This window comes from Dermacentor andersoni, unplaced genomic scaffold (genome assembly GCF_023375885.2).
Source record: "Dermacentor andersoni unplaced genomic scaffold, qqDerAnde1_hic_scaffold ctg00000174.1, whole genome shotgun sequence".
NCBI classification, from domain to species: domain Eukaryota; kingdom Metazoa; phylum Arthropoda; class Arachnida; order Ixodida; family Ixodidae; genus Dermacentor; species Dermacentor andersoni.
Genome location: NW_027314872.1, coordinates 89,522 through 100,114, shown reverse-complemented (window position 1 = coordinate 100,114; position 10,593 = coordinate 89,522). Strand labels below are relative to the sequence as shown.

At 42.9% G+C, this 10,593-nt stretch overlaps 1 long non-coding RNA gene across 1 annotated transcript; it reads left to right on the top strand.

Moving 5' to 3' along the window:
• The first annotated feature begins 1,128 nt into the window (after positions 1–1,128).
• Positions 1,129–9,438, top strand: LOC140214476 (uncharacterized). The gene is made up of 4 exons (XR_011891403.1): positions 1,129–2,708; positions 3,662–3,766; positions 6,434–6,578; positions 9,329–9,438. It is a non-coding gene; the product is annotated as an uncharacterized lncRNA (long non-coding RNA).
• The last annotated feature ends 1,155 nt before the right edge of the window (positions 9,439–10,593 follow it).

The following is a 10,593-nucleotide window of genomic DNA, read 5'->3' as shown; positions in this document are numbered from 1 at the left end:
GAAGTTTTCTGCAAAACCACAAGATGTGCATGCAAATGGTGCTTTTGGCAGAACGCGCACGTGGATTTCTACCAAACGACGTGCTAAGCATGCCGATGCTGCTCTTTTTAGCACCCGCGCACGCATTTGTGCGAAAACGCGTTTTAAGCATGCACATCCCTATTGGAAAATCCTATTTAAATTCAAACTGGGTTATACAGGTTTAAAATGGTTTTAACAGGGACCTGTTTAGCAACAAACAGGTATAAATAGGACCAGTTTACACACGAACAGGTTTGAACGGGGTCCCGTTTGGCATGCAAACAGGTATAAACTGGACCAGTTTACACACAAACAGGTCTGAACGGGGTCCCGTTTGGCATGCAAACAGGTATAAACTGGACCAGTTCACACATGAACAGGGCTGAACTGGGTCCCGTTTGGCATGTAAGCAGGTATAGGCACGACCAGTTCAAGCAGAAATGGGTCTTAACAGGGGCCCTGTTTGCAACTAAACTGGCTTATACTGGACACAGTGGCACCATATAGGGTCGCCTGTTTGGCACAAAAGCTGGTTTATTCTGGAGCTTTGTGGCAACCATACTGGATGGTATCATGCATACGAGTTTAATGCTTGAATAGAACTGGGGAGGAACTTTTTATTGTTCGACATCCTGACAATTTAGCCCCTAGTGCTAAGTTGGGGCCATTATCAAGCTCTACAGAAATTGCGTGACCACCTCGGAACATTCACAGACCAAACTGCGATATGCTAGCTGCGAATTTCAAACCGATTCCCGGTCCTGCCCAGTTGAAAAAGACACAGGGATTCCTGCTGCAACTACAGCAATTTCTGCTGTACGACAGAAGTTCCTAACGTTTCTGAAGTTGCGACAGACATTTCTGACGTTACGACAGCGATTCTGACGTCGCAACAGAAACATTCGGTCGCGACGGCCAAGAGTTCTGAAGTCGCAACAGAAGCACTTTCCGTCGCGGCCCTTTAAAATGTCAGCTTCGCATCGGTGGTGTACACTGTACTTCTTTTCTTGCGCGGTATTCAATCTTGCTTCTTTGGAGCCGGCAGTACTGATAGCACCGACACCGGCATTAAAGTCGACGTTGCCAATTGTTATAATTGTGCCGTGACGACGCGGCACCAGCAACGCCCTACCGGCCTCCTCAAAATCGGCCGCTGATCAAAATCATACCATCTGCGGGAATGGCTGCGTATCCGCTTTGTTTTATTTGGTAAGATGGGGCACACAGGCCTGTGGACTTACATGTGCGGTTACACTGACACATTAGTTAATTTCCCAGAAATATTGCACAAGCATATGCGAAGCGGGAAAGAAGTTTTGGATTGTTCCACAAAGTTGCGTGAAAAGCTGTCTCGCTCGGGTCTCATTAATCTGGTACAGCGCTGCCGTGAGAAGCCAGTATTCTGTCGAGATGAAGACTCACCCACGAGTGTTTATGTAGCTATATTGTATTGAACACACGAATTATATGCGAGCTCAAAAGTGTAAAGAGCAAGAGACAACTGTCGAAATTAGCAGTAACAACCCTCAGTGTCCCCGGTCACCGTTGTCTGTTTCTGAATTTCGTATGAAATATGGATATCGTTACAGCAAAATCGATGGTCTAGCACTCCACGATGTACCTGTCGATGGTAACAACACTTTTGCTCATCTAGAGATGCGGCAGTTGACGCGGTGAAGTGAAAGCGCATCGTGGCTTTTAAAATGCAAATGTAAACAGCAACCCAGACAGCAATTTACACTCTTGACATAGCTTCAACATACGCCAGCAGTGATGTTCCGCGTGGTGCAGTGGTAAGATGCTTGTCTCAGAACCGTCAGGTCCGAAGTTCGAAACCTTGGCAAAAGGCATTTTTTTTTCTACTTTTATTTTTTTATTTTATTTCGTATTAATAATTTTACATAACCTTAAAATGACCTCTGTCAATTTTTAATCAAATATTGATCAGGAACTACAGAATTTTCGACTACAGGGCGTCACACTACAGAGAACAGAACGACAGTCACAACGTCCCAAAATACGACAAACTGAAAATTTGCTGTTGTGTTTTTCAAGTGGGTGAGACGTCTATACGGCGTATACGCAGATTGCTGTCCTCTCTATTAAAAGCAACGTTGCTGAAACACGTCGTACAAGACGCTGTACGACTCGCATAACATCGAAATACAACGCCGTCACCATCCATGAGATCACCGAAAGCACGGTCGCTTTCGGTGGCGGCCTACAGATGGCAGCACAGGTAGCGCCGGTAAAGTTACAGGTGATAATATTTTGCCGTCCTCAGTTGTCGCCACATGTGAGTGCTTGCTGCATTGACGCCGTCCGATGTAGTTGTTTAATCGTGTGTACGCTGTGCCGAGAGAAATTGTGGTGCATTTTGTATGCATTGAGAATCACAAAACCCCTGGGACCGCGTAATGTAGCCCGCAGTATCCTTCGTGTGGTGCGCCGATGTCGAAGATATGACCCTTCGCGCTTCCTTTGTTCCGGGCTCATGAACAGGATCTCCTCCTCTGGCACTGTCGCATCGTATCGCGCTGTACGGAAGAATTTGGTGAAAGTTGTGCTCTTACGTCCTGTAGTTGATCCGCAATTCAACAGTGTGTGCGCCGGAAGGACCGTTGGTGCAGTCGATGCCGCGGCACCTGTGACGCTAAAAGGAGCGTTTTCCGAGTACGCCTAGAAAGGTAAGTCCGGCGCTTGCGCGCATTCTTCCTGTCTATGGTTCGTGAAGTGTGCGTTGTTGTACGTATCGCAAGATCCGTACAACAACCGGATCCGGATTTGTAAAGCAGCAAGAATTATAAATGTGCTTTTCAAATGGTTGTTCTTCATGTCGCAGTGCACATTTAGCAAAAAGTTCCATGGAAATTGCCCTAAAACGTATTCATGTTACCAACAGCTCTATCTGTGGTTTATTTACTTTCACCTATGAAGCACGCTAGCGCGGGTGGTTCTTTGATCTAAATGGGCACAAAAATTCAAGCAAAGAAAGTTACTGTTTGTGTACATAATTTTTCATTAAGAAATGTTATAGTCATTTCTAGAAGTAGTACGTCGATGTGTCGTCGTCACAGCTAACAGCTGCGCGAGATAGCACCCGATTTCTTCGTCGACGCATGGCCAGATTTTTAGCTTGTATGGAAATTCTTCTGTTTATAGTGTGTCGTCAGATGACGTGTATTAGTGTCCTGTGTGTTTTCGTGTACTTGTAAAGGATTCCGATCTAGCAGAGAAGCCGAAATTACATAAGCAATGTTTCTTTTTAATCGAAAAATCTTTCTCTTTTCTGTATTGTCTCTCCAGAAATGAGGTGGTCTGTTGTAATTTTAAGCGCATCGTCCTTTGGGAGCAGTGCTTTGTTGCGCCGCAAGGAATTTTTTGATAGTACAATTCACATTTCACGTTATACAGCTGTACGTTTGTGTGAACCTTTTCATAGTAGATTCATGTTCTCTACAGTTCGATTTACGTGTTATTTAACCGCCTGTGATGTTACAATCAGATATTTGCACAACCAGTTGCAGCTTCATGTAACTGGTTGTATGAGACTTTTTTCAAAATGTGACGAGATCTTTTTATATCACAAGTTTGCAGTTTCAGCAGGGATTACAATAAATAAGTATTTATTATTGTTTAGGGATGGCAAGATTTTGTGAACCAGAGGCACCTCCACATATGCACCTGCGGCACTTCTGCAGCCTCAACAGCACGGAAAAGTACCTGATGTGCATGCTGTGACAAGGTGTGTGCAAAGCAGTTGCTGCCACTTACAAGAGCTGCAGATTTTGTTGGTATCATCCATGTTTGGAAACTCCTGAATTTTTCGTGGGTTTACAAATGTGGGCTCATTTTACAATTTTATTAATGTCATTTTAGAAAGACAATGAAGTTGTGTTGGTTAAGATGTTTTAAAGCTGTTGAGAGATTGACGGTATGACATTGTTAAAATGCATGTAAAAAATTAATTATAATGGTACTTGTACTGCTTTATTATTAGCGATGCAATATCTCTAACGAGAACATCAGAGGGGCACGTGCTTTTAGGAAGTTTAGTCAGATAAATTCCTGAAGCAGCGTAAAGCTCTGTAATCTAAAAAAAAATGTTGTCAGTTACTGGTTTCAAGTTTGCTGCTGCTTTTCGTGCTGCACGACAAATTAAATAATGGTTGATAATGTGTGTGTGACGTAATAGTTCTGCGCAAACACACGAGGTGGAGAGAAGTAATTAATAAAGGGAAAATCAGACATCCACCCGCTCGTACCATTTGCAACAAAGGAAACCTGTATGTGTTCCTCAAAAGGAAAGCCGCACAGTTGAAGAAAAATTCGTCCTGGTCCGGGACTCGAACCCGGGACTACCGCCTTTCCGAGGCAGCCACTCTACCATCTGAGATAACCAGCTGGCTAGCACATGGCAGGGCGAAGTCGAATTACTTGACAACGCGAAGCAAAAGCAAGGGTTTGACATATTTTTTTCTCCTTTATTAATTACTTCTCTACACCTTGCGCATTTCCGCAGAACTATTACGTCAGATCCTTGCCTTTGCTTCATGTTGTCGACAAATTCGACTTGGCGCGGCCATCTGCTAGCCGCCTGGTTATCTTAGATGGTAAAGCGGCTGTCCCGGAAAGGCGGTGGTCCCGGGTTTGAGTCCCAGACCTGGACGGTTTCTTTTTTTCAATTGTGAGGCTTTCCTTTCGAGGAATCCGTACGGGTTTCTTTTGTAGCAATTGCTACGAGCGGGTAGATGTGCGATTTTCCCTTTATTAATAATGTGTGTGTGTATGCAACAATGGGGGTGCTGAGAGCAAGCTTTAAAATAATGTGTGCTATGTCCCCAACAAAGAATTTAGTGTCTGCAGCATTTTTACAAAATATTATGTTCACAGGTTGGCAGGTATGACATAATGTACAACAATAATGTACAACACTTTTGCTGTAGATGCATTTTCATAACGTCCATTTTCTGTCTACTTGAATCGTATATTTAGAATTTGGCCCACCTTCAGTTTGATCAAGTTACATAGGTAGCCCCCTCTGAGTTAAATATAATTAGGAGCTATTGTAGATATGCATGATATACCTACTCACTGTATTGTGACAGATATTTTTAGGGACTGTGTTGTGAGGCATGCTTTACCTGTATGTCTTGCTGCAGCTTGCCCGACAAAAGCATAAATGCTTTGCCCACCTTTATTATTATGCTTTCATGTAGACTTCTAACATCTGTGCCCACATAGACTCCATGTTCTTAATTACATTTTTCTAAGTATTCACTGTTGTGCATTACATTATTGTGTTACATTACTGTGCATTACATGTTTTTCTTTGTTTTATTTTGGAGGGGGTATTCATTTCTATAATAGTACAGAGAATAGGAGTTCAAAACAAAAAGCCACGAAAGGTGGCTTAAAAGTGTATGAAGCTTGGAATTCTACATTCCATCCCCTAAAGCGCTACCAGTAGTAAAAGATTCCTAATTGTCTTTTTTAGAAGCTAGCTGCCAGATAAATAGTCCCATTAGGAGAGTATGTTATTTTTTCTTCTTTGGTCTGACTTGTTTTGTTGAATGTTCTCCTTGTTCAGAATTTGTTTTCTTGCCACCTCATGCAACACTCCAACTGGAGCCTATGAGCTATGTGTATAATAAATAAGTAAATTCCTAAAGCATGCAACAAACCATGCAGCATAGCATTTAAATGTTGCCAGTTTATAATGCTTCTTGAGTGCAGCGCATCATGGAGCTTGAGGCTGATCTCTTCAGATGTAAAACAAATTGCAGGGTATGAAAATGTGGTCCTACAAACTGCTGGTTACGCATGTCAGTCAGCCTGTTGCAGTGGTCACAAGTGAGAATGTAACCAGAAGCTGGGCGTCCTCGGCCATTTTGCATATGGCACAGGATAAAGCTTCACCTCTGCCATTGCTTCTCTTATAATAATGGCCTCCGAGTATACATGCCGAGTTATGCTTCTGGGGACACCTATTAGTTAACCTTATCAGGTAATACCATTAGCCTTATGGGTGCTATAATGTTGCAGTGCCTGCAGGATGGCCAGCATTACAACACATTAAAATTATTGTACAAGTCATACAATGGTATCGGGATTGGCCCACCAAGTGACAACCTTTAATTACACTATACCTGGGATCAGCTCACTCAGTCAGGGAGACATCCATGCATAAGGGGAGGGGTATGGCAAATAGAGGGCGTTCGATTAATCTTTCTCACATAGATAGCTGATACATATAATCTTTCTTAAATTGGATGCTTTGTTGCTCAAAGTGAAGTTACTTATGGGCATAATGTCAGAATTTCGATCCTATTTATGCTTAACGAAAGTTGCTTTGTTCAGTGTCACTTTTTATATTGTTTCGCTTGTGGTTCTAAGCTCACTTGTTTTATAGCTGCTGTAGGTATGGCTGGACCTGGAGAAGAAGTGTAAGCAGACCATGCTATGTTGCTGATCTGCGCTGATCTCCACATCCAAGTTGGTCCCGCGACAGTTGGGCACCATTGTGCCTTGCTTCATTGACAAGGTGATATAATATGGTGAGCTTGTACTTCAATATCGGTATTGAAAATTATGTTAAGGAAAAAAGACAAGGATTGGTCTTTATGATAGATACACTCATGTTCTTTCTTTAAGGTGTTCTTTTGACACTGTTCTGCATGGACAAATTTTTAGAGAAATATAACAGTCCTTTATTGCAAAGTGCCATGGCGCTAGTTTATGCGTTAAACTAGCACTCTTTCACCAAAAAAAGCCTTATTTAGCACACAATTCACAAGGAAAGAAAGGAGGCAACAGGACAGAGTGCTACTAACAGTTCAGTATTATTGCTCGCACAGTGATATTGTGCAAAAGGTGAAAGGGGGAGAATAGATCTGAATACATGCTGTTCGCACAGAAACATGGTGAGCGTGACACTTGTTTTACAATGATAAGAAGCAGTCTCACTGTCTAGTAATTCTCTGCATGGGGAGCTAGCGCTAGGTTCCTCGTCATACATATAAGAAAAGCCTCAGATATCTCTCCAGCGCTTTTGTCTTTATATTTTGTCACGATCAAGCAGCTTTCAAACATAGGTGCATGTGCGCCGAGAGCAGTGCACTACCACTGCTAACTGACCCATGCATCAAGTTTGCTTGGTCACGCTGCCAGTCATTTATACATTGGCCGGTTTATCCGATGTAGCCTCTACTGCACGAAATGGTATGTGATAGACACTGCACCTGTGTACTGTACGTGCTTTGTTACATGATTTTTTTTTTTCAGAGATAGTGATGCAGGCCTTTTCATTATTTACATGCCTACACAACAAACCAAGCCAGCATGAGGCAACTGTTCTCGGCACGAAACAAACTTGATTCGTTAGTTTTCGTTCATTGGTGCGATCACACTAAGGCAGACAAGCTTGTAGGCTGTGCTTCTGCAATTTGTACAGCACACTGACAGCACTGGTGTGGGCCTCATCTGTGGGCTGACTTATGGCACCTTCTACAGCGCAGACCACTTGTGTTGGGCGAGGCACCAATGTTGACGTTTGTTCCCTTGTGCAAAACAGCAGTCCTAGGTTTTGAGTAGTTGTAGGAAGACAAGGTAAACACAACTTCCATGGCTTGAGTGGGCTCATTTCTCTTGGGGCATCTAGCTTTTTTTCTTGAAACTGTGCAGAGGTGCTTCCCTAGAGTCTGTGTGAAAATGGCATAGAGTTGTGCATTTGGGAACTCCTGAACAATGATCTGCTATAGTTAGGGCTTTGCGAAAATGCACTGTCTACCAATTGGTAGAAGGTGCATTATTCAGCCACTGATTTCCTGTTGGCATGCTTGCACTTGTGCTGTCAGTAATTTCTTGGCTTGCCGAATTATCTTGAGGCCCCACGCTGATGATGCTACCGATGTCGTCATGTGCAGACTTTTCAGGATGAGGTTTTTTGCTTTGCAAATGTTGTTGAAAGGTAGGTGGTGCTTACAGGTAGCTATTCTAGATATTAGTGGAATGAATTGGCCCATCTTGCTTCATCAAACATCGTCACGCCGACATCAGTTGCACAAACAAAAAACCTGGCCTACTCGCAGCGTCGTGCACGAAGAAACAAACAAATCAGCTGCTGGATTGTCTTGACATGGCATACTAAGCTGAGACCGGAACTGCTGTAGCTACAAACCAGGCAGAGACGATGATGATGAGCAGGGATTTGCAGTAGCGCCACTTCGTGGGGCAGCAAGGAGGCTCCGTTCAAAACAAAAATGTCGTTCAGCAAGTAGAACCATGCAACGGTCAGAGTCGGTGCATGGTGCTCTCGATCAAGTTGGCTCAAGGAGTGTCCGAAAAATCAGACGAGAGGTTGCAAGGCGACCGAACTTTCGGAAGTTGTTATACATTATGGTCCATGGGGAGAATGGCGGTGCCGTGAAGCAGACCGAGTAATCAAGTCCGAATTTTCGGAGTCCGGAAAATCAGTCGGCGACTGTACCTATACCTATGTGTCTATGTATACCTAGGTGCAACAGTGTTTGCTATGATCTGTGCAAGAATTGCTGTTGCCCGTAGATGCCCAACATGTCGGGTGTCAAGTTGTAAAATACCTTGCAAAAGTGATCTACGGAAAAATACCGCTTCTGCTATATTTCGCTTTTGCAAGAAATTTTGCGGCTGCTGGCACCTACCTTAAAAGGCTTTATATGGTCTTCGCATGGCCAGGGCCTTCTACTTTTGTGAGTTTGCTTATCTCGAAATTTACCCCGGTTTTTATAACTTCAAGTTGGCGGGATCCCTAGTCTCCTTTAACGTGTACCCAATAGACCTTACATAGGGGTTTCGGCATTTCCCTGCCATCTAAATGCAGCCATTGTGGCCGGGATTCAATCCCACGCCCTCTGCCTGAGCAGCGCAATGTCAAAGCCAGTACACTACGGTATTTTGCTGGCAGAAGGGTTTAGTTTCTGAATAATTTATTATCTCAACCTGTCGGTGTTGTTTTTAAAGGTATTTCATGTTTGTATTCTGTTGCTTCAATACTAGTAATTATTGCTAATCAAACGATGTGTCCATCTTTTTCCTATAACACTTGCTTCAATCGCCTGCTAATTATGACAGCTTATTCTCCCACAGTACTCCATGTTCCCTTGAAACATAGGCATTGCATGAAACCACATATTTTTCAATAAGATTTATTCATTATCTCCTATGACCGGAATGCTGAACCTTTCTTATCTGTGGGAACATAGGCGAATTTGCTTATGTGCCAACCTGTTGCATGAGTCAAGATAAATTATTGGCTTTACTTTTTCAGGTGCCCTGCTCGCTCTCACCCAAGCAACCCACTCCAGCGGTCTTCTCTCGGCAGACTGGATGCATCGAAATACCGTTAGAAGGTCCAATAAACAGTGCTTGGGACATTTATGACATGCTTTTTTTTTAAGCCGGATGACTTCAGGCTTAATGAAAGCTCAAGTTGGTGTACAGAAATACCTACGTAAAGTATACTTGTCTTTTTCACTTACAAGTACATGCCAATACTTTGCCTGACATTTTTCACCCCAAAATTACGCTTTACTGTGGATTTGTGAACAAACCATTACAACAAAAAGCACTGCATTAAAACGAGTACAAGTAATCGAACAAATACTAAATCTGCAAGAATTACATTTGCATACTAGTAGTAAATATGAAAATGAGGTACAGTCTTCTTCAGGGTGCATTTTCTTGTAGGTCATACATAGAGAACGTACTCGTGGGTCATACAAAACTTGTTCATGATGTATCACATCAGTGTTGGTAGTGCTAATCAATTTATGCTGAAAATTGTGTTTATCTTAGTATCAAGCAATGTACCAGGCAAACCTACATGTGAAAGTGGCATTCTTGTTGCAAACATAATGCAGATCTACTTCTCTTCAATGCTGATCGCAAATACACAAATGTACAAAATAGGTTTAAGAGTAAATTATATTAAGCAACATCAATCCATTCTGGAAGGACCAGGTATGAATGCAGCAAAATATAGGTCTGAACAGGGGCAAACAGGTCAGGGTTAGAAAGGACGGGATTAAACGGGTCAGGATTAAACAGGATTTAAACGGGTCAGGATCAAGCAGGATTTAAACGGGTCAGGTTTAAACATGATTTAAACGGGTCAGGTTTAAACAGGAATAAACAGGATTTAAACAGGTCAGGACTGAACAGGATCAAACGGGGTCCCGTTCCATAACCCTATTTGATGAAACCCGTTTGAAAACAAATAGGATTTTCTAGTAGGGATGCATCTTTTGGTAGACGCGGATGAAGTTTTCTGCAAAACCACAAGATGTGCATGCAAATGGTGCTTTTTGCAGAACGCGCTCGTGGATTTCTACCAAACGACGTGCTAAGCATGCCGATGCTGCTCTTTTTAGCACCCGCGCACGGATTTGTGCGAAAACGCGTTTTAAGCATGCACATGCATCTTTTGGTAGACGCGGATGAAGTTTTCTGCAAAACCACAAGATGTGCATGCAAATGGTGCTTTTGGCAGAACGCGCACGTGGATTTCTACCAAACGACGTGCTAAGCATGCCG